Source organism: Bubalus kerabau, chromosome 10 (assembly GCF_029407905.1).
Source record: "Bubalus kerabau isolate K-KA32 ecotype Philippines breed swamp buffalo chromosome 10, PCC_UOA_SB_1v2, whole genome shotgun sequence".
Lineage (NCBI taxonomy): Eukaryota > Metazoa > Chordata > Mammalia > Artiodactyla > Bovidae > Bubalus > Bubalus kerabau.
Window position 1 is genome coordinate 14,045,351 of NC_073633.1, and position 23,472 is coordinate 14,068,822.

Sequence of the window (23,472 nt, forward strand, 5' to 3'; positions counted from 1 at the left end):
CACAACTTCTTTCTCTTTGCGTTCATGCTGCACACACCCAAACAAAGCAACTGGAAAGACTGGACAATGAGTAGTGTTCACGCATCGGCAGGATAAGAAGGCAGGAGCCAACACTCGAGACGTGCGTGAAAGTGGTCTTTGGTCAGATTTCAGATCCCCCCGCCCCAGCTCCACCCTCGCTTCTCTGAACTCAGCCACTGGTCAGTTCCTGAAAGGACCCAGGCCCCATTCCGGCTCCACATACAGGTGAACCACTGCCAGAGGGGTTGCTACTCCCCACCAACATGATGAAGCAAAATCCCCTCCAGGTAATCGGAGTGTCTCTCAAAGGTCCCAGCGTACTAAGGGGAACACGGAAATGCAGGATTTAAAACTTTTTATCAAAATTATGTAAACCGTACTTTGGAAATATTTTTATTTCCTATGAGTTGTAAATTGGTCAAAGCTACGGGTTTTTTTGCCCCATTACTGCCGATAAAATCAGTTACAGGTCAGTCCTGAGGCTGCCCAGGGCTCCCAGAGGCTGGTGGGCAGGACAGGTGTCTCTTCCCGTAGCCAAGGAGACTGGCAGCTTAGGGCCCCAGGCTGTCAGCTAACACCTTACTGACACTCCTGACTTCTTATCCTTTTCAACAGGGCTAAGAATCTAAACTCCTGCCGACTTAACATATTATGACAAATTCTCAATTACCCGTGGTAATGTGAGCAAACAGCCATGTAATGACTCCAAAAAGGCACTCTACATCTCAGTTCACTGGCTTAGGAATACAGTATCATTTTTTGCTGCTGGTGCCTCAGGTTTGTTTACTAGGGCAATTTTTTCTTCTCAGACGAACACTCACTCATTCACCGGAAGTCTGTTCCATGCCAGGAACCACGGTAAATGGTAGCAAAAAGAACTCACAGACCAGAGGAAAAGAAGTGTTCAAACAAGCAAAGCAGAGCTGCCCACAGGCTCATGCCGTGGGCTGTGTGAGGGGAGGCGGCGAGGCGTCCGCTGGAAAGGACTGTGCTCCGAATACCCTCTCCTTTAGACAGTTTGTAATAACAAGCAGAACATGGGCTGAGTTCTAAATGAGGAAAAGGAGTTCTAAACTACCAACTCAAATGGAGAGAAGGGTGCCCAGCAAAGAGTACTGGGTGGCCAGCAACGCGCAGGAGAAAGCCAGGCAGGTCAGTAAACATTGTCACCAGATAACTCAATGGGGCAGGTGACTACTTCATACCTTTCTTAGAGGAGCTGCCTTAAATATTTAAGGGTTTTCTTTTTAACGCACGGGGTGGTTATCAGAGTGCATGGCACAGCTCAAGTTTTCCCACAAGCAGCCTGAAAATGAAACAACCCCTTACCTGTATGGGGAGGAGCGAAGATAAGGCTGTGAGTCCCTGATGAGATGTAAAAACCACAGGCCAGCTGTGAACTCAAGTGTGCTTCCCAGGTTCCCTGAAAAACAAGAGAGGGCCTTTTGTTACCTTGGAATAGCCAGTCCTGGAATAGTCCCAGTAAAGACCCACAGACCCTGCCTAAGGCTCCTTGGTCTCAGAGCACCTGACCAACGTCACCCGGCCAAGGGGTTGTGTCAGAGAAGTGGGTGAGAATCCTGGTGTTTATAACTCAGCGGGAGGGTAACGGTAAGCCAGGCGCTAACCCAGTTGTGTCTTGGTTTCCTCCCCTGCCAGGGCTATCTCACAGAATGATCTAGAAGGTCTTCAATGCCTGGGCACCATGCCACGCCTGGAGTCACATGAATGACCATGTCACGGGTCTCGTGCCCTCAGGGAGCTGACAGGCCACAGAGATAGGGAAGTAAAGGCACAGTAATCAGGACCTTGATGCAGCTGAGAGGAGCTGAAGTGAGGAAAATAGGAGATGACGTGGAGCCTTTGCAGAGGCAGCTGCTGATCCCAGAGAGGACAAAGGGCACTCCCCAGAGCAGGTGACGGCTAAGCTGAGGTCTGATAAGCAACAGTTGACCAGGCTGCAGCATACCAGGCAGAGCCAACAGCAAAAGAGGTGCCCAGGAAGCCAGAGAACGTAGTGAGTTCACAAGCACAAGGAGTACTTCAGAGCCCAAGAGGGAGATGGAGGTCATTTTAGCAGAGTTTGGACTTGCTCTTAAGGCCAATGGGCAGCCCATGAAGGGTCTCCTGTAGGAGAGTGGCACGGTCCTGAAAGCTCTCTGCAACATCAGAGAGAAGGAACTGGAAGGAGGCAAGGAATGCCCCCCTCAGACACCCCAAATGCCAAGTCCCTGGTCGGCTGCGGAGCTGACCAGGAGAGAAGGCCCCGGGCAAGAGGACAGGGCCAGGGCTCCCTCCATGAACCACTGCTTCCAAGTTACAGCCGCCTCCGGCGTTAGGTGACTACCCGGCAGGCGCCCCGCCAGGCGCAGTCTGCCTGTCCCAACACACCCTCCAGGAATGGAAGAACGCCTGGTGTCACAGTGTTTCTCGACATGCCTTTAGACCAGTGGCTCCGGTATCACCTGGGGACATGTCGGAAAAGCCAACTCTCGGCCGACCCCAGACCTAGAGACTCCGCATCTCGGGGAGCGGGGCCCAGCCCCTGTGGGTTAACCAGGCTCCAGGTGATTCCGATGCTCTCCCCAAGGCAGCAAGCACTAAGTGGGGGACAGTGCCAGTCCCGGGGGCCAGAGCACAGGCCACAGAGCTGACCCGGCCTGCTAGCTCAACAGAGCCACCATGTGCAAGGCCTTGCACTCTGCAGGGCCTGTGATGTCCATTTATGCTTAAAGGGAACCATACAAGCGGGTTTTACTGATGCTTAGAACCATTCCCAGCCCTGTGGACCACGGGCCCACGTCTGGGTGGGAACCTGGTGCTCTGGGAGAATTCCATTTCCCTGAGAGATGCCCCGCCCTCTTCTGCTGCCCTTGTTTGTTTCAGGCAAAGGAAACTCCAGCTGCCTCCTCCAGCCTCCAGAGAGGGAATCGGACCACTCCAGAAAAGCAACAGTGAAGCCATCCAGAAAGCTCCCGCGGTTTTATGAAGGGTCGAGTTTCTTTCTGGAATATGGAACAAACTCTGTGGTTACAGAGCTCCCAGGCCCAGAAGCCATAACATAATTCAAGGCTGAAAAGGGATCCATTTGTTGCCTTTCTCTTTGAATATCTATCTTCTCTATAAGAAAAGAAATTAACCCCTCCCCACCAAAAATTTTTTGTAAGGAGCAAGCAGATTCTCACATGCTTCCTTATGTTTCTATAGCCCTTACTTTTTTTCATCAGTTCAGTTCAGTTCAGTCGCTCAGTCGTGTCCAACTCTCGTGTCCAACTCTTTGCGACCCCATGAATCATCAGGCCTCCCTGTCCATCACCATCTCCCGGAGTTCACTCAAACTCACGTGCATTGAGTCGGTGATGCCATCCAGCCATCTCATCCTCTGTTGTCCCCTTTTCCTCCTGCCCCCAATCCCTCCCAGCATCAGAGTCTTTTCCAATGAGTCAACTCTTCGAATGAGATGGCCAAAGTACTGGAGTTTCAGCTTTAGCATCATTCCTTCCAAAGAACACCCAGGGCTGATCTCCTTTAGAATGGACTGGTTGGATCTCCTTGCAGTCCAAGAGACTCTCAAGAGTCTTCTCCAACACCACAGTTCAAAAGCATCAATTCTTCGGTGCTCAGCTTTCTTCACAAAAGGCCAAAAAATGGGGTCCAAGACATAAAAACAATGTTCACGCCTACCCAGACCATGGGGACAAGCTGCCCACTTCAGTTACACTCAGCTGCTGGGGGTGCCCCTCTGGCCAAGGCCACAGACAGGGGGCTAAGCCGTAGGGCCTTGTAACAGGTCAAGGAACCCAGCATGGTCCGGGGGCCAGTGAAGACCCCACACACGCAGCACACAAGGAACGCTGCAGAAATCCCCACTGCCTTCCCTGGGGACTGCACTCCACGTCTGCACACTCCAGCTCTCCAGGTTCACTTGGAGAGCAGAAACCTTTCTGCCCCTCTGAGGGCCATTTCCCATCAGTTTTGAGGAAGGCTTGACTCTTCAGAGACCCCCACGCCACCTGGAACGTGCTTTAGGGTATAGTCTTTCTCTCTCATATCTGCAAACAATATTTACAGCTCCTGGCTGGCTAAAAGAAACCTAAACTCAGCCTTTCTGAAGCTTGTCTGAGTGGTTCGGATTTTCAGAACAGCGTGGAGACGGCAGGGAGAGGCAACCTCCTTGCTTGCCCCTGCCCACCTGGCGCCCGCACCTGTTGGGACCTTTGACACGCCCCACGTGCCTATTCACCTGTCCTCCACACCCTGCCAGCCACACTGAAGATAGCGGCTCTTTCGCCATCTCCCCACCAAGACTGTAAAGCTCCGTAAGTAGCCAACTAAGTACGCATTAAATAAATGACTGACCACATGAACATACAGACTCAACTAGAATAAGAATTTCAGGCCTGGGTTCATCCCCTCACCTCCTCTTGCCCAAACAAGTGAAATGACTTGCCCAAGGCCACAAAGCAATTAATGGTTGGGAGAGGCTTCTCAGTGCATTCTCACACCCACAGGCTGTGTTCCCATCTTTCCTGGGAACCCATAAACCATCATCCCTTGCAGACCAAGGCATTTTATTTGTGATAAGAAAAACTTCATTTTTGTGTGTTTTTGAGCTCCTGCCCAAGAACACAGAGGACCATCTTGTGAATCTTAAAATGTGGGGTACTACACCCAAACTGAGGACAGGAACGGGACTCCAGGGGTAGCAGTGCCAGGAAACGGCTGTGGGTCGGGGAGTGGGTCAGTCTTCGTAATCGTTACCACAGTTCTGGTCCCTGGGATGTAAAAACACTTGTAACTTCGCTGTTGGTCAAGCAGTGTGGCAAAAAGACTCTCCCCACCATCTCCACGCTGTTCTGAAAATCCAAACCACTCAGACAAGCTTCAGCTGGGCACCAGAAGGGCTGGGTTCAGAGTTTCTTTTAGCCAGCCAGGAGCTGAAAATATTGTTTGCAGATATGAGAGAGAGAGACTATACCCTAAAGCACGCTCCGGGTGGCGTGGGGTCTCTGAAGAGTCAAGCCCTCCTCAAAACTGACTGGCAAACCGCCCTCAGTGCGGCAGGAAGGTTTCTGCTGCTGGCCAAGTTCTCCTGATAAGCAGGTACAGAGCCTGGATCATTTCCTGAATTTCTCTCTCAAAATTTAATAGGCTGGGGGGAAAGTGCAACAAAATCTCAAACTCGATTGCAGAGTTTAATCTTAACTTTCCTGTCTGGATCACCTGGTTTTCATTACAACTGGTCAGGAAAATGTGACATGGCCACATTAGATAGAAAGAAGGGTGCCAGGCGCAGAGACAGTGAAGCTCCTATTATATACAAATCGAGTGAGTGAGAATGACTTCTGTCCAGCGCCCTCCCAGGTATCCTGGGCTCCCCCAGACACCTGAGCTGCCCTGCATGGCCCCTCCAGTCGCCCCTGACAGCCCTGCCCCAGCCCTGCTCCGCCCACACAGTGCCCACAGTTCACCCCATCAGAGTCTACTCTCTTTACACCCTTATCCTCACTGGCATTTTATGAAACTGTTAAGGGCTTCCCTGGTGGTTCAGCAGGTAAAGAAAATGAAGTCGCTTAGTCGTGTCCGACTGTTTGTGACCCCATGGACTGTAGCCCATCAGGCTTCTCAGTCCATGGGATTTTCCAGGCAAGAGTACTGGAGTGGGTTGCCATTCTCTTCTCCAGGGGATCTTCCCGACCCAGGGATTGAATCCGGGTCTCCTGCATTGTAGGCAGACATTTTACCCTCTGATCCACCAGGGAAGCCCCAGCTGGTAAAGAATCTGCCTGTAATGTGGGAGACCCAGGTTTGATCCCTGAGTCAGGAAGAGCCCCTGGAGGAGGGAACAGCTACCCATTCCAGTATTCTGGCCTGGAGAATTCCAAGGGGCTGCAAAGAGTCAGACACAACTGAGAGACTTTCAATCACTTCACTTCCTGTTAAGGCCTAAGTAATCAATGTAATACCTGTTCTATGGATGCTTACATGTTGAATAGGATGTTTAAAGAGAACAATTACACCCAAATTCCTCCAATGGTAAAATTCTAGGTATGACAGTAAGTGAACTCCAGCTTTTGGATACAGAGCCCCTTCCACACTCCTCCAATCCCATCATGCTGACCATTTCCCACTTCATTTGTTTCATAAGCTGACCCTGCCCCTACAGTGGAGGTAAGACAGACCCTGCTCTGGTAGAAATGGAGGTTAACATTGACATAATAATGTGCAAAGTCCAGCTCCTCAGTCTGTCAGTTCACCTGGGTCAGAACCAAACTCTGTGGAGGATGATGGACCCTTCTCCTTTCATTTCTGGTCAGCGCTTACTTAAGAAGGGAATATGCTAACATTATCTCCAGAGTCTGCACCCAAGCAGGGGAGAGTGTGGAAGAAGTCAGCCTCAGGACATTCTTTTCTCTGTAGAAGCCCAAAGTGCATATCCCAGTATCTCCAAGAATGTCCCAAAGCATTTAATAATCAGTATCTGTAACACCTTCCTAAAAATAACGGCTTCAGAACTGACTCTTACACCGTTGACAAAGGACTCTCTGATTTGGTCCCATCCAAGATTAGAAAGAGCCTTACTGTAATATGTGTCAAGATAAAAACTGAAGTGGGTCCAATGGGACAAAAGCCAGCACTTCACAACCAAGCATCTGAGAGGCCAAGAAAAGAACAGGTAAGGGAGGCCCCCAGACATGGCTGATAACACAGGCTCAGATAGACAGGTTTCCACCGATGTTCCTCGAAAGTGGGATTTCAAGAACCTGCCCAATTATAAAAACCATCTAGAGGGTCTGTAAAAAAAATTCAGATTCCCAGGACCCGTACCAAACCAACCAACTCAAAGCCCCAGGGTGGGGTCTGAAACACGTCCAAGGAGTACCCAGCAGAGGGTCAGGAGAGTTTTGTAAGTAACATTCCACAGCAAACAATATGTAACTTTTTAAAACATTGTAGTCATATAAATTCAAAGTGATAAGGTCCGTGAGAAAAAGCAGGCTTAATTGGAGGAAGTTAGAGCCTTCTTTATGTAGTTAAAATTACGGAACATAATCATCAAGTAATGAGGAAATCAGTTTAATTAAAATGTAGCATAAAACAAAACCTCTCCCTTTAGCTTAACCATATTCCACCTGGAAGACCATCCAGGACCTCCTTCCTCACCTGAGGGTGGAAGGCAATCCCCACACAGCTGCTCGGGGCTGTTAGAGGCAGTGACCGGGCTGAGGGCCCTCGGGGCAGTCCCAGAAAAGCAGCAGGCATCAGTCTCTCAAACAGGACCCGCCGTGCCCTCCTGCTCGGGCCTTCACAGGGCTCAGCCTCCAGCTGACCATTCCGCAGCCTTCATCGTGGTCCAGCCTCATGTGAGGCCTTGCTCCTCCAAACCTGCTCCACAGAAGCAGCAGTGCCAGGCTGACGGGAGCACGCCAGCAATGCAGAATCCCAGGCCCCACCCGGCCTGCTAACTCAGAATCTGCGACTTAACAAGATTCCAGGCTCTTCCTGTGTCCATTCAAGTCTGAGAAGCCCTGCTTTAAAGCCTGGAGTGGGCCTCCATCGGGACTTTCACCCACCTGGGGAATACCCAGCTCACCAGCCCACCCACTTGGGTTCCAGCCTCTAAGAGGCCTTCTTCCCTCACGATCCTTACTCAAGTCTTGTCAGACTCGCTTTGTCTTGGGGCCAGATCACTGTCAGCAGAGCCCAGTGACAGCTGACAATCCAAAGCCCAACCTTAAGGAGGTGGTAAGTACTGACCGTCTCCTACATCCTCATCTGGCTCCTCCATCTGTCCGCCTCCCTGGAGAGGCAGGACTATGGACCCCGTGACCGCAAGTCAGTAGAGACAAGCCAAAGTCAAACAATACTGTGGAACGCGGGCTCTAGGTCCCAGCATGATGTTAATGAGGTTGAGGTCACAAGCAGATTAGCTTCCTCTGTATCTTGGCACGGACTCCAGCCCTCTGCCCTCTGGCCACCTACAAAGGCTGACACGCCCCTGGTTACTACGAGGAGAAGGACTAGGAGAGGCTGAACAGAGCAGGGGCAGAAAAGGACGCCAAGACCTTGGACGGCTGGGGAATGAATGAGTCGAGGAATGACACTCAGCTCAGAGGGGTGGCTGACGTGACAGATGACCAGTGAGAGCTCAGAACCACCGAGCAGGCTGAACAATACACATCGGGATGAGAAAGCTGAAAGCTGACAAGAAGAAATGTGAAGTCCTAAGATCAAGATTTTAAAAATCAAATACATGTACGGAAGCTAGGGGAAATCTAAATTCTTATTGTAAAGGTTTTATTTTAAAACCTTTAAGTTCTTATTTTAAAAGGTTTAAATTTTTTTTTTTTTTTTTTTAATGCAAGTGTTGGGGAGTTCCCTGGTGGTCCAGTGGCTGACTCCATGCTCCCAATGCAGGAGGCCCAGGTTTGATCCCTAGTCAGGAAGCATGGGCTCTCTAGGTCCCACCAACATGCTGCAATGAAGACCCAATGCAGCTCAGTAAATAAAAGATTTTTTTTTTAATTCAAGTTTTCTTGACTAATGTAGTAGCTAAGAAAGCTAACATACGTAGGGCCCATAGATCAAGGGGAGCAGTGGTCCCTGTGTAGCATAGCAAGCAGACTATCCTCAACTGACCCCCGGCCACCTGTCCACACAGGTGTATACACAACCTGTCACACTTCTTCATGGTTGCCACCTCTTGGGTTCTTACTTCTCAGCGTGGCTGGCCTCTGTACCTGACTACTGCTCTTTATGGCTTTGGCTTGTAGTTTAAACATCCCTCATACCAGCTGAGCTCTGTTTGATGCCACCCTTTCTTTACTAATCAAGAAAAGAACTACAGATCCAAGCACAAACTGGGAAAAGCACATTAAAAAAAAAAAGAAAAAGAAAAAGACAGCCTAAGCAACCTGTTTACCAAAAGGATTTGACTCCAAAAAGACCTACAGTCACCTGTGTAAGCAGGCACACCAGAGTACCTATTACAGCATGGATCTGTGCAGAATCAGTAATTAGGCCGGTAAATTATGAGCTTCCAGTACAGAAAAGCCCTGAAAATGGCTACCAGACGGATGAGCAAATGACAGGGTAAGCATCTGTTTAGACATACTGCCCTATGTAGAATCATCTTCTAGGAATGGTGTGATGGTTTCATTGCTCAGTAAGTGTCCAGCTCTTGCAACCCCATGGACTGTAGCCCACCAGGCTCCTCTGTCTGTAGGATTCTCCAGGCAGGACTACTGGAGTGGGTTACCATTCCCTTCTCCAGGGGATCCTCCCGACCCAGGGATCGAACCCAGGTCTCCTGCGCTGCACGTGGTCTCCAGCACTGCAGGCAGATTCTCTACTGACTGAGCCACCAGGGAAGCCCCAGGAGTACACAGGTAGCCGTTAAAAAAAAAAAAAAAAGATGGATGTGATTTTAGATTGTTTCTGAAGTTGTGAGAGGTGTTTTCCTAAAGTGTCTATTTCATATACAAATGGTAGTCATTTATACACACAAAAATACTGCTTACTGGGAAATTTGTAGTTGCCAGACTGGCCAGCATATTCTTTCTAGTTTCAGAAAATGTGATTCCTAGGGGTAAGAAAAAAGTTATAAATTTTTCAAAGGTAAATTTGGAGTAATAAGTGCATTGTGCACAGCTTACCTGAAGATTAAGAGACTACTGTCTATGCAGTTATGGGCATCTTTAAACAACTGGCTAACTGCCTCCAAACAGGAAAAAGACAAGTGAAATTCACCCAACAGCAGCCCACCTCGGGAGAAAGGAAGCTTGAACTTCAGGTGCCCTTGACAACACAGCACGGTGTGGAAAGAAAGAAAGAAAATGCTGAACAATAGAATCAGTAGAGGAAGGACAATCCCTTTAATTTTCCGGGAATGTGAGGAGGTTGATGCTAAAGGGATATTTAAGATCTCATTGCTGGCTTGAGTTCTGCTAAACAACTGAAAACAAGAAAAAACAAACAAAAAAAAAACACCAAAACTCACACATCAGTATAGTATATTTATACACATATATAAGTAGATAGGTCTGGCGGGCTGGGGGCTAGCCCTGAGCAGCCTTGATTAAAACAGGAGAGAAGGAAAATGTGGGCCAAGATTCTTCTTAATTTGGCATGGCTAGCTGTCAGTTTAAAAGATTTAATAGATATTTCTGACAAATAGAGCATCTGTGTTCCTGTTGATGGACTTAGGACACTGCGGTGATTCACTGTCTCAAGCTAACCCAGTCCAAAGCAGGAACTCCTAAGATAATACTTCTCAGATCTCAGTGATCCTTTATTGCGATTGTGCTGCTAAGTACGGCTATCATCTTGATTTTATACACTTTCATCAGCCTTTTTGGAGAAGGAAATGGCAACCCACTCCAGTATTCCTGCCTGGAGAATCCCATGGACAAAGGAGCCTGGTGGGCTACAGTCCATGGGGTCACATAGAGTCGGACACAACTGAGTGATTAACACACACATACACACAGGTAGATATTTAATTTGGTACATACCAATCAGACACATTTAGATATCGAAGTGAAATGCCTCTCAGATCACACTTCACAGTGTTTATGAAACATACAAAGGGAACCGACAGGAAGGAGTAGGTTCTTCCCTGCTATTGGGAGGAAGGGGCCCCATTCTGGCCCTGGGTCACAGAACTCAGTCCTGGTCATGTTCCTCCACAACTACATTTACAACAAATAGGAATTTCAAGTCTTAAAGACAGAGACCGGCTTTACCATGGACATAGCACAGACGTAAGGAGGTATGCAGCGCTGTGGCCAAAACTGCCGATACGGTGTTTTGCGCAAAAAAAACAGAAAAAAACACCAACTCTTTTGTTCTGTTTTTTTTTAGGTAGCATGCTATTTTTAAAAACCTGAAAAACAGAAAAATAAAGAAAGTAGTCATCTGTAACTCCATGAGTCCAAAATAATCAGAATTTTAGCCTACCTCCTTCAGAATGACGTCAATCATCAGACTGATGATGATTAATAATTCCACTGACTGTACCCTAAATCCACAACAGTAAGAGAAGTAACAGCTAAACACAAATCGAATAGCATGCCTGCCCTTTAACAGATCTTCACTGGGGCCTACTTTGCACATGTATGTTTATTACACAAATGAAATGAAATTCAAGTTAACAGCCTCTTGAGGGCCATATTGTGTATCTGCTAAGTCATGTCCAGCTCTTTGTGACCCCATAGACTGTAGCCCACCAGGCTCCTCTATGGAATATTCCAGGCAAGAATGTTGGACTGGGTTGCTCTTTCCTACTCCAGAGGGTCTTTCCAATCCAAGGCTCGAACCCACATCTCTTGAGTCTCCTGCATTGGCAGGCAGCTTCTTTACCACGAGAGCCACCTAGGAAGCCCTTAGGGCCACGTGGTAACTTCAAAATAGGAGGCAGATAAGCCTTGTCGCAGGTAGACATGGAAACAATAGCTCTCCAAGTATTCAGTACAAGTTCTCAAGGTGCCTACAGACTCAGTTCCCAGAGAAACCCTTCTCCTGGCAGATGACCAGTCCCACCATGGTGGGAGGAGTGTGTTCCAGACTCTCTTTTCTTCTTTATTTTTAAATTTTTTAAATGAAGGATAATTGCTTTACAGAATCTTGTGGTTTTCTGTCATACATCAACAAGAATCAGCCATAGTTACACCCATGTCCCCTGCCTCCCGAACCTCCCTCCCATCTCCCTCCCCACCCACCCTTCCAGTCTGTCACAGAGCCCCTGTCTGAGTTCCCTGCAGACTCTCTCTTCTTAAGAAGGACATTAACCCCATCCCAGGGGCTCCACCCTCATGACCCCATCTAAACCACAGTACTTTCCCAAGATGCTGCTTCCAAAGACCATCACCATGGGGGTCAGGGTTTGTACCAAGGAATTCTGGTAAGAATATGGTCTATCTGGAATATGTGGATGTCCTGGGGGTGGCGGATGATCAAATGTATCAGTTGTACATCCTAGCTACTAAATACATTCAGAGTCTTCTTATGTACATCCCTCTAGACTATCTCGGTTCAAAACAACACAAACAGATCTCACCAAGTCGGCAAAATAACACCAGTAAGAGTCTGCTCACTGAAGGCCAAAGTTAGGGGCTTGATTAGCCCGTTAGGCTAATTGAAAGGATGAAAGAGAAAAGTTCAGTTACAAGGACACATATTACTCTCACCCTGAACACTATTCAGTAAACCTCAAGAGGCCAGTCAACCACTGACCACTACTATAAAAATAACTCCACCTTTCATCTCCACTTCCAGATTTCTCTTCCCTACCTGTGGATCCAATGCTATGGTGGGCATCTCTTCCCAGAAGGCTCACAGCTCAGCTGTGGAGTCAATGAACTCATTCCTCCTCACCATAGCTGCTCACCTCAGTGAAAGGTGCCATGTCCCAGCCCAGTCACCCTGGGCTCCCTCTTACTAAGAGCCCAGCCCTTAGTAAGAAAGTGTGGTCTGCCTCTCCAGGCCTCTCCCACTTTCCCTCACCAAGTTCCACCAGGGTTCCTACACGAGCCCACCAGCTCACCTGCTATTCCCAGCCCTGGCCTCTTGCCATTGAGCCCACCTAGAGTTCCTTCTAAACCACAGTCTGATCACATCAACCACCTGCTTCAACAGGTCAATTCACCTGCTCATTCCCCATCTTCCATACAGCTTTCAAGATGAAGCTCAGACTCCTCAGCTCAGCATCCAAGATCCAACGCCCACCGGGACTTCCCTACACAACTTTGCCTCTAGTCCAAACAACTAGTGCCCTGATGACTTTATACCATTTCAAGCCTCAGACTCCAGACATATGCATTCTTATTGTACCAGGTATTATTGTAACCTTAAAAGTAAGGGGAAAACAAGCAACCCTGAAGGTGCAGTTCAGTTCAGTTCAGCCGCTCAGTTGTGTCCGACTCTTTGCGACCCCATGAATTGCAGCACTCCAGGCCTCCCTGTCCATCACCAACTCCTGGAGTTCACTCAAACTCACGTCCATCGAGTCAGTGATGCCATCCAGCCATCTCATCCTCTGTCCTCCCCTTCTCCTCTTGCCCCCAATCCTTCCCAGCATCAGAGTCTTTTCCAATGAATCAGCTCTTCGAATGAGGTGGCCAAAGTACTGGAGTTTCAGCTTTAGCATCATTCCTTCCAAAGAACACCCAGGGCTGATCTCCTTCAGAATGGACTGGTTGGATCTCTTTGTAGTCCAAGGGATTCTCAAGAGTCTTCTCCAACACCACAGTTCAAAAGCATCAATTCTTCGGCGCTCAACCTTCTTCACAGTCCAACTCTCACATCCATACATGACCACTGGAAAAACCATAGCCTTGACTAGACGGACCTTTGTTGGCAAAGTAATGTCTCTGCTTTTGAATATGCTATCTAGGTTGGTCATAACTTTTCTTCCAAGGAGTAAGCATCTTAATTTCATGGCTGCAGTCACCATGTGCAGTGATTATGGAGCCCAAAAAAATAAAGTCTGACACTGTTTCCACTGTTTCCCCATCTATTTCCCATGAAGTGGTGGGACCAGATGCCATGATCTTCATTTTCTGAATGTTGAGCTTTAAGCCAACCTTTTCACTCTCCTCTTTCACTGACCAACTATCTGCTCTTTGCTTTACTCTCAGCCCTGCCTCCTGTCAGCTTCCCAGGTGGTGCTAGTGGTAAAGAACCCGCCTGCCAATACAGAGTCAACCATTTAAGTACCAGACCAGGCTCCTCCTGAACACAGTCTGGGTTTTATAAGCTGATGATCAGATCTGACCTTTGATTCCTTCTTCACCTTTTGAAGGCTGTGAAATCTCACTTCTGAGTAAAACCCCTACTTGTTCTCCTGGCATATTGGCTGGTGATTCTACTCAAATAGGACACATACTTTATTATAAAGCACAGAAAGAAACAGGCCCCCTTTTCTTCCTTCTCCCTGTAGAGGACCCATAAGACCAGCTGCCCGCAGCCGCCACCCCCAGCCAGATCGCCCCTCTCCAAGCTGGCTGGCCTGTGGAAGAGTAGCGCGCCCCGCACACTGCTTGCCCAGCACAGGCACTCCAAAACAAAATGAGAGCTTCTCTAGTTTCCGGAGCCCCTTCCCACACAGAGCCTGCTTCTCCAGCCAGCATGAGCGCTCTGTGAGTGGAGAGGCCTGCTCTTGGTTTCTGTTACCAGACATCAGAACAGAGCCTTGCCCACTGGAGAGGTTACTGGGTATCTGAGAATGACTGGATAAAAGAACGGATGAATGAGCAAACAGGCACGCCACTCCCCCCCCCCCATTAGAAAAGCAATATGCTCCCCAGCTCCAAAACTACTGTTTTGCTAAGGATGTCTCTTGTTCATTCGGCAACGAGGTACAACCTTAGGAAGACCTGGGCAATGGACTATTAACCCCAAGACATACTTTGAAGGTGCTTTTTGGAATAAATTCTTGAGATCAGGTATTTGGTTACTATTTGTATCTTTCTAAGAGCAATGAACACTGAGTAAAACATTGCTTTAGAATTTCCAAGAGAGACACCATGTCCACTTTTTCCCTCAAATAAATGTCTATATTTGCTTTGGTGGGACCTGAGAAGGTGCCCTTGCAAGTGAGCAGTGAGGCTGAAGTGTGGCCCACAGCTGTCTCAGGTCCTCAGACCCCACAGAACCTGCACTACACATTCCTCACAATTGGAGTCCCAGAAAAGGCTGGCCTGAGGGGCCAAGAGCATGCAGCCCGTAAGTTCTAGAAAGATCAAATGTGCAGTGGGCGGCTGGGGGCACAGGGACAGCCTCAACGGAGGCCAGCCATCAACCAGCCTGGTAACCTGGCTCTTTGAATGGCACTGCTTTTTCCCGGGCATTTGAAGTACTAGACAAACACCATTAACATTTTCTGAGCACTTACTCAGTGTGATGCACCACCCTAAATTCTATATAAAAGTACATAATCACAATTAAACTTCAAGGAGATTCTTTGACTTGAACCTTATCATCATCATTTCACAGGCACAGAAACCAATGCTGAGAGAAATCAAATAACTTGTCCCAGGTTCCGGTAGAAAGTGACACCTCTGGGAACCCAACAGTCCCAATCTGTATCTCCTATATTTTGGTCTCCTTTTTTGTCAATTCTTTGCAATAAAGAAGTTGTGTTTGTGAGTGTGTGTGTGTGTTAGTTGTTTCAGTCGTGTCCAACTCTTTGCAACCTTACGGACTGTAGCCCTCCAGGCTGCTCAATCCATGGGGATTCTCTGGGCAATAACACTGGAGCGGTTGCCACTTCCTCCTTCAGGGTATCTTCCCTACCCAGGCATTGAACCTGTGTCTCTTATGTCTCCTGCATTGGCAAGCCTGTTCTTTACCACTAGCACCACCTGGGAAGCCCAATAAAGAAGTTGAGAAGCTGTAAATGTTTTGCATTAAAAATGGGTAGTTTTCTATATATTTTCTATCTTCTCCTACCTTGGACTTTTCCTCCCTCCCCTTCCTAAACACTGCCTGCAGGAAAATCTCTGCAGTCAGTCAATCGGCACATCTGAGGCCCATCCATGTGCATAAATAGCATATATTACTTTTTCCAGAAGGCACTTGTTTTGTTCTAATCCACAAAGATTCGTTTTTTTCTTCCTAAAGACAAATTACTGGTTTGTGTATCCTGACGCAAATTATATTAGATTCAAGAATGTTCATTTGCAGTGTAATTATTCTTCCTAATTGGACTGCTCTGAAGATAAACGATTTCCCCTCCCCACTCCCATCCTGCAAGACACACTGTCTTTTTCCCTGGAGTAAAACGTTTGCTGCACCCTTTGCAAACACACCATAACAATCCACATGATCTGCCCTCTGTGTGACCACTCAGGAAAAATATTATTTTAACAGTGGGTTTTATCTGGTATTACCTCAAACTCCTCCAACATTATTTTCTCAGAATCAGATCTCTGACAAAGATTAATAACAAGTCTATCACAGTACGATAGCAAAAAGAAATGAGAATCTTGGCTTTTCTTTCTTTTCCCTATCTTTAAAACATTTCATCTCTCTACCCACCAGCATGTGTTTCCTATCTCTTATATTTGCAAGAGAGAAGTCGTTTTTTTTTAAAGAGGACCCGTAGCAAAAAGTCAGGAATACTCGGGAAAGAGCAATACCAAGGTAATTCGCATCCGTCATCGCTCAAACCTGGCGCCGGTGGAGCGCTCAAGCGAACGGGTGAAGCAAAAGCAACGTGCGGACGAGAAACGTCTCTCGCAACTCAACTCGATTACTCAGGTTGAACTCCCGGCTCTATACACCCCGCCCCCCATACCTCTGCCCGCTCTGGCTCCAACACAGACTTGTCTACAGAGGCCGCTTTGCGATTTCAGACTGAAGGTCTACTTTTATATGTGGGTCACTGATGGCAATCTAGATGCACGCACAGGATCACAGTATCCGCAAAATACAGGAAATGGCCCGGGTGGGAGTGAGGATGGGGGTGATGGGTAAGACTTCGGCTTTCCTCTCAGTTACTCCCATTGAGGAAACCAGCTGAATGATTCTCATAAAACTCATGACCCTCCTGAAACAAGAGAAAAAGTGAACAGGATGGAAGAAAACGCTTTCTCCCTTCCGAGTTCAAAGGACTTAGACCGCTGAATGAAAGGGGGGTGGGGGGGTGGGGGGGAATTGCACACACACAACTTCGTGCCTGAAAACATCCAGAAACCCCTAAGAGTCTCTCCCGGTCCTTTACCCCCATCCTTGAGCTCAGCCCAGCCCGCCCAGATGTGGTCTTCGCCCTCTACGCCCACCTCCCCCCCTCCTCCAGCCCTCACCCCCGATCCCTGTGCTGCCCACAAAAATGCAGCCCAGATCTGAGCAGCAGCTGACGTCTGCGGCCGGCTTGACCCGCACACCGCAGGCCAGGCCCGCGCGGGCGACCACCGGGCGGCCCCGGGCGCCGAGTCCGGAGTCAGCTGCACCCGGGACCCGCGCCGCCCGAAGCACGCCTGCGGCGGCGAGAAAGCTGGGTTCGCGCCGACTTCCCGGCAAATCGTCTTTCCAGGCACAACTTTTTTTCCACTTCTGCGGCGGGCGGTCGCGGCTGCCAAAGACGAAGCGGCGTTCCCTCCTTCCCCAGCGTCCGGCACCCGTCCCGCCAGCACCTCCCCGGCCCCGGTCCGCCCTCCGCACGGGCTCGGTGGGCGCCGCGCCGGATGCCCCGCGGGCCGAGGCTGCGCGCGGGCCCCGCCGCCCCGACTCACCCGGTCCCGGCTCGGCGTCCTCGGCTCCGAGCCGCGGCTCCCCGTTACGCCTCCCCGCAGCCACCTCTCGGTCTCTCCGGCCCCGCCGGGCGCGCGGGGAAGAAGGAGGAGGAGGAGGGCGGAGGGAGGAGGCGGGAGGAGGGGGCGCGGGCGGGAGGGAGAGGGTCCCGGGCGCGGGAGGCGGCGGCGGCGAGGCGAGAGCGCCGACCTCGGCCGCCGCGGGGCTAGCAGGCTGGGAGGGGACGGAGGGGCGGGGGCGGAGAGAGGAGGCGGCCGCCGAGCCTCCCTGCCCAGGGCCCGGCCCCGCGCCGCCGCCCAGTCACCCTCGCCGCCGAGCCCTGCTCCCGGCCGGCGTCCGGGGAGGGGTCGGGCCCGGGGCTCTCCCGGCGTGGGGCGGGGCGGACGGCCGAGGCCCGGCCTCCTGGGCGGAGTGTCCCGCGGGGCCCCGGAGGGTGTGGGCGCAAGGGGATCCCCGCGAGGAGGGGCGGAGGCCCCGGGGCCTGGGAGCGCGGTGTCTGCGCCCGTCGGGCGGCGGTGGCGAGTCCGGCGAGGGTCCCCCGAGCTGGGCTCGGGGAGCTCCCGGCGCGGTTTCGGAAAACCGTCTCCAGGAGTCGGGAGGGCGCGCTCCGCCCGACCGGGGGAGGCGGGGAACCGCGGAGTCGGGGGCGAGACGGCTGGGCCTGGGGCTCCCGGAGCGGTTCCCCAGGTGGGAAGGTTGTCCATGCGCTGATCCTGGAGGATCCAAAGTCGGAGGGCGGGGTGGGGGTGCCTGGACCCCCATCCTAGCCTTCCCCTCCCGGAGTCGAGGATCCGCGCGTCAATTTCCTTGCCCTGTGAGTTTCTAAGACCGAAAACTCAGTGCAAACAGCCACAAAGAATATATGTAAATTGCTTGCTTGAGATCCTGAAACATCCTCCCCTGAATACGGTTTCGGAGTGAATTAAGAAGGCCCTTTATCTAATAATCTGGAAGGGCATCCCTGTCCAGAGAGGGGACTCACGAACTGACGCCCCCAGAATGGGAGCAAAGAGCCCAGGGTTAAATGGTCAGAAATTAAGGTGACAAGATTCCTTGTGATTTTGATGTTGGCACAGAGCATTTAGCTAGGCAAACTCTTCTTGTCTTTTTTCCTGTCAACTCCTCAGCCTCTTACCTGAGTCATTGGTACTCACTAGTAGCCTGAACTCAGACCCTAGAAGTCAATTCGGGGCCTCCCTCCTCCATGGCCAACAGCCACTCCCATTGATTCTTCACCTTTAATGTCCTTTCCAAGTCCACAGCCACCTTCCTCATTCTTGGAGTTTGGGGACTTCATAGCTTCAGTGGTCTCCTCCCTAGTTCCCTGCTCTGGCCTTTGTACTGGCATCCATATGCACCCCTCTAGCTACAGGTTAATGGTTCTAGAACATCGCTTTCGGCTTCCCAGGTGGCCCTAGAATCTGCCTGCCAATACAAGAGGCAGAAAAGTCGCAGGTTCGATCCCTGGGTTGGGAAGATTCACTGGAGGAGGGCCTGGCAACCCCCTCCAGTATTCTTACCTGGAGAATCCCCCATGGACAGAGGAGCCTGTGCAACCCTACAATCCACAGGGTCGCACAGAGTCGGACATTACTGAGCACACAGCGCATTTGTGCAGGCTACTTCCTTTTGTAGAAGCTCTAGGGGGCACCTTGGCACAGAAAATTCTGAATTACTTAAAAACTTTCCATTCAAACCATCCATCAATCCGCTCCTTGGAGCCTTGCACTCTAACAAGCAAGGAGATCCTCCCTGACAGTACCCCAAGGTTCCATACTGTGTGGAAGGTGGGAGTAGTTGCTGATGCTCTTGCCAGAACTGGAATGCTGTCTTTCATCTTCTCCCAAAGCCAAATCCCACTTATCTTTGTTGAAAATGAAGTGTGTAGTACCACATTTCTTCTATAAAATGTGTGGGTTCTTCCCATTTTTGAAACTAGAGATAACAAGGCTTATGAACAAAACAGGATTAGAAACAAACAACTCAGAAGCTATATAACCTTGCAACCAGAGCACTAACAATAACCCATTCCCCACCCCACCCCCAAAAAATACCAGCAGAACTCAAGAGCCATGTTCCATTTCTAACAAATGTTACAGTAAACATAAATATCAATCAGATCAGATCAGTCGCTCAGTCGTGTCCGACTCTTTGCAACCCCATGAATCGCAGCACGCCAGGCCTCCTTGTCCATCACCAACTCCCGGAGTTCACGGAGACTCACGTCCATCGAGTCAGTGATGCCATCCAGCCATCTCATCCTCTGTTGTCCCCTTCTCCTCCTGCCCCCAATCCCTCCCAGCCATAAATATAGGACTTTGTAAAACAATGAAGGTAACTAATGAAGAGATTGGAAGGAGAGCTGTTTGAGGTTGCTGAGTTAGGAAGACAAGCACAAGATCTACAGATAAGAGGTGAATTCTCCCCTCCCAAGTTAGAGCCCATGGTCAAACCAATTCAAGGGAGAGAACATAGAGCAAATGAGCCCCGGGAATAGCTCTGTGTGTCCCCCACAACTGCAATTCTGCTGTGCTTTGTTTGTAGCCGCTCTTACTTGATGGTGCAGAATACTAAGGTGCTGGCAGCAACAGCATATGATCCAACATGACCCCCCCATTGTACCAACATCCTCTCCCTACTTATCAGTCATGAGCGAGTTAATTTCTATTACATATGCTTTCATTATAAAAACATGCTGGTAATGGAATAGACTGTACTGTGCTTAATTATATGCGTAGAAGATAGATTCTACTTCATGCCACACATCTGCTGAGCACTTACTGTATGCCAGCAACTGTTTCAAGCACTGTGAATGCATCAATGAACAAAGAAAACCACAAAAACACTTACTGTCATGGATGGTGAGTACTTGAACATGACATCACAGGATGACCTGTATTTACTGAGTTGTATTATGTCTCATATGTATGTACTTCAACTGATGCCTCATGTACATTTTAGTCTCTTTGAGGGCTAGAGTTGAGCCTCAAATCTTTGTATCTTTCACAGGGTCTCATGCAGTAAATATCTGCTGCTGCTGCTGCTAAGTCACTTCAGTCGTGTCCGATTCTGTGCGACCCCATAGATGGCAGCCCACCAGGCTCCTCCATCTCTGGGATTCTCCAGGCAAGAACACTGGAGTGGGTTGCCATTGCCTTCTCCAAATATCTACTGGAACATGTAAATAAGGGAGTTTATGCCTGTTCTATACCTTGTGTTGTTGAATTCACAGGAAAACCACCTGGGAAATCTAAAAGATTTTCTTAGAACCACGTTTGTTGCTATTTGGACTAAAATCAAAGCAAGTATCCATAGATAGGATCATTTCGATGTGAAGAGTAAATAAATTATGCTTAATAGGAAGCAAGAAAGTAGGAACAGGCAGGGGAGGGAAAAGAGAGGGAGAGAGAGACAAAAAGATGCAGTTCAAGAAGAAAGTGCCTGCTAAGTTCCTGGAAAGGCAGGGCTGGAGGAAGAACAATAGCAGGAACTGGGTTATTGTGAATATTGCTGCTATCATGTGCTTCAGCCACATGTTCAAGAGACATTTACTGGGAGATCAGGGAGCAGGAAATTATAAGAAATTAAAGAATATCTACAATGTTTGGTCACATGACAAGGAGACCTTGGAAGAAAATAATTATGAGCCACTGGGTCATAATGTAAAATTACAGTTGGTGCTGGCTGAATTGTTGTGATTCTGAACTTACTTGCCTGTGCAGATCATTTCTCCAAACATTTTATCTGACCCTTGTGGCTTAGACGGTAAAGAATCTGCCTGCAATACAGGAGACCCGAGTTCAATCCCTGGGTCGTGAAGATCCCCTGGAGAACAGAATGGCTGCTGCTGCTGCTGCTGCGTCACTTCAGTCGTGCCCGACTCTGTGCGACCCCATAGACGGCAGCCCACCAGGCCCCGCCGTCCCTGGGATTCTCCAGGCAAGAGCACTGGAGTGGGTTGCCATTTCCTCCTCCAATACAGAATGGCTACCCACTCCAATATTCTTACCTGGAGAATCCATCTATGGACTGGTATCCATGGGGTCACAAAGAGTTGGACACTATTGAGTGACTAGCACTCTCACTTTTTTCAGTGTAACTTGCATCCACAAAGTTAGATATTTCTCATGTGTGAACACTTCATGTCCTAGTCTGTGTATGAATCTGCTTGGAATGTAAATAAAATATGTATTTATGACAGAGATATTGGATATATTTTCATGGTTGTCAGCACACTGAATACTGATTAAGTTCATCTATTCATCTCCATAAAAATCCACCCCTCAAAACCACCACCACCGCCACCACCCCCATTCTAAGAGCTTGCTATTTCCTAAAATAGCATATAGTAGTGATCAGAGGATTTCAGTGCAAAACAAAGTTGGAAACTCATGTCTTTTGAAGATCACATTAAAAATGAAACAATATAAGCTGAGAATCTTCAAGGAAACTAGCAAACTTGGAGTTTACCAACATGGGATCCAATGAAAAATTAATCTCTTAAAAATTTTCTTTCTGCCTTTTTATTCCATAGATCTAATTATACAAAGAAGCCACCTGAAATTCTAAGAATCCATTTCCCTTGAGAAGTACACATTGATAAAAGGCAATTTTGAGGATCTCTACTAATTTAAAAGGCTCTGTCAATTAAAATTAGTGCTATCTGATCTACGTCAGACAGAAGCCATCTTTTGAACCATAGGAATGACCTAGAGCCAAAATCTCCAATGGACTTAGTAATGTCATATTTCAATTTCTGCTTCCAACTAGTTGTTAAGTCAAGGGCAAAAATTAAGCCTTTAAGTAAATACAAGAGAAATTTGCCTATTTTTTACTGAAATCCCATTATCAGGGTGCTAGACTATTTGTTGAATGAGGATAGCAAAACGTCTCCAACTGAGAACAAATATTACAAATGCAGATGAACATACTGGGTTTCCCAGTGGGACCAGGTTAGACAGAAAGGGCCACTGGGCTCCTGAGAAAATCCTAATGAACGGTAGAAAAGACTTCCTTTTCTCTCCCACATCTATTTAAGGACACTGTCCACACTCAAGCCAAGGAGAAACATGGCCCTGAAAATACACTCCAGTGAAGTCATGAGAGAAACAAATATATAGAACTTTGGGCGGTTGCTGTCTTCTGGTAAAAACCAAGAGCTATCAGCCAGTTTTATCTTCCAGCCACAGTATCTACTTCCGGGCCTTCCTTTCTTCTATAAATGAAGCAATACTTTTAATTTGCCACTGACTTCTGCTAACATAATAGCCAAAATTTCTGCCTCTAGTTCCATAACTAGACTCCATGTGACTCTGGCAAGACTTAACCTAAAAAGGTGCTTCGTTTATTTCCTCCAATTATGTCGTCACTGTCATAAATAAATGCATCTGGCCCTCATCCAATTGAGTGAGCTTACCCCTGAAGTGAGGTGGAAATTTCCATATGGAAATTTGAGAATGTTTTATTGCAATGGAACTTAATAAGTTGCATGCAAATCCTGCAACCTTCTTAGCTGCTCAATAACATGGTAACCGGCAAATTCAGTTCACTGAACCTTTATTCACTCTGAATCTTCACCTGCAGACATTTTCCTGGATTACAAACCTTTCTCAGAAGAGGAACAAAATACAAAGAAGCGTGGGGGATTAGCTGTCTTGCAGTATTCATGATAGGCATAAAACCACCCTGAAAAAGCATGTGGTAGCAACAGCAGCAGCAGCCCTTTCTAACAACAATGTTGGGCATCTGGTGGCTGACTTGTACTTTCAGAAGCTTTATGTTTTTGATTATGAATTATGTGTTGCTCTCAAAACTTCTCAGAGGTAAGGTTTTACTGTTACCATCACTAGTACCTACAATAAAATTTGGAAAATATCCATCATGATTTAATAACTATGCTAGAATGAGAATTTTAGGAAACAACTGCTGTTTCTCTGCATTGTGAAGAGAATACTTGTGCCTAATATAACCCAGACCAAAACAGCCAATCCCCCATCTGAAAACATGGTCTATAAGAAAGTTTTTTTCTTTTACTTTCTCTTAAAATCCTCTTGCTGGAAACAAGGAGCATAAACACGTGTATCTGTAGAACTAGCCAATTGTTGGGCACTTGATTTTCACACAGTGCTAGAGTTAGAATATATATTCTTTTCTATTGATAATAAAAATATTTAGTACTATGGTTTCTAACATGTATTC

At 48.3% G+C, this 23,472-nt stretch overlaps 1 protein-coding gene across 12 annotated transcripts in view; it reads right to left on the minus strand.

Annotated features, from left to right (window-relative positions):
* Positions 1-23,472, minus strand: part of LHFPL2 (LHFPL tetraspan subfamily member 2) — a 285,866-nt gene that overhangs the window by 157,537 nt on the left and 104,857 nt on the right. For 10 of the 12 annotated variants that reach the window (XR_008698773.1, XR_008698772.1, XR_008698768.1 and 7 more), the window contains one exon: positions 1,351-1,444. The gene's annotated coding sequence lies outside the window, so the exon portion shown is untranslated. Of the gene's footprint in view, positions 1-1,350; positions 1,445-7,185; positions 7,809-17,255; positions 17,524-23,472 lie in introns of those variants that run through there. The other 2 variants (XM_055536649.1, XM_055536650.1) reach the window with 2 other exon arrangements.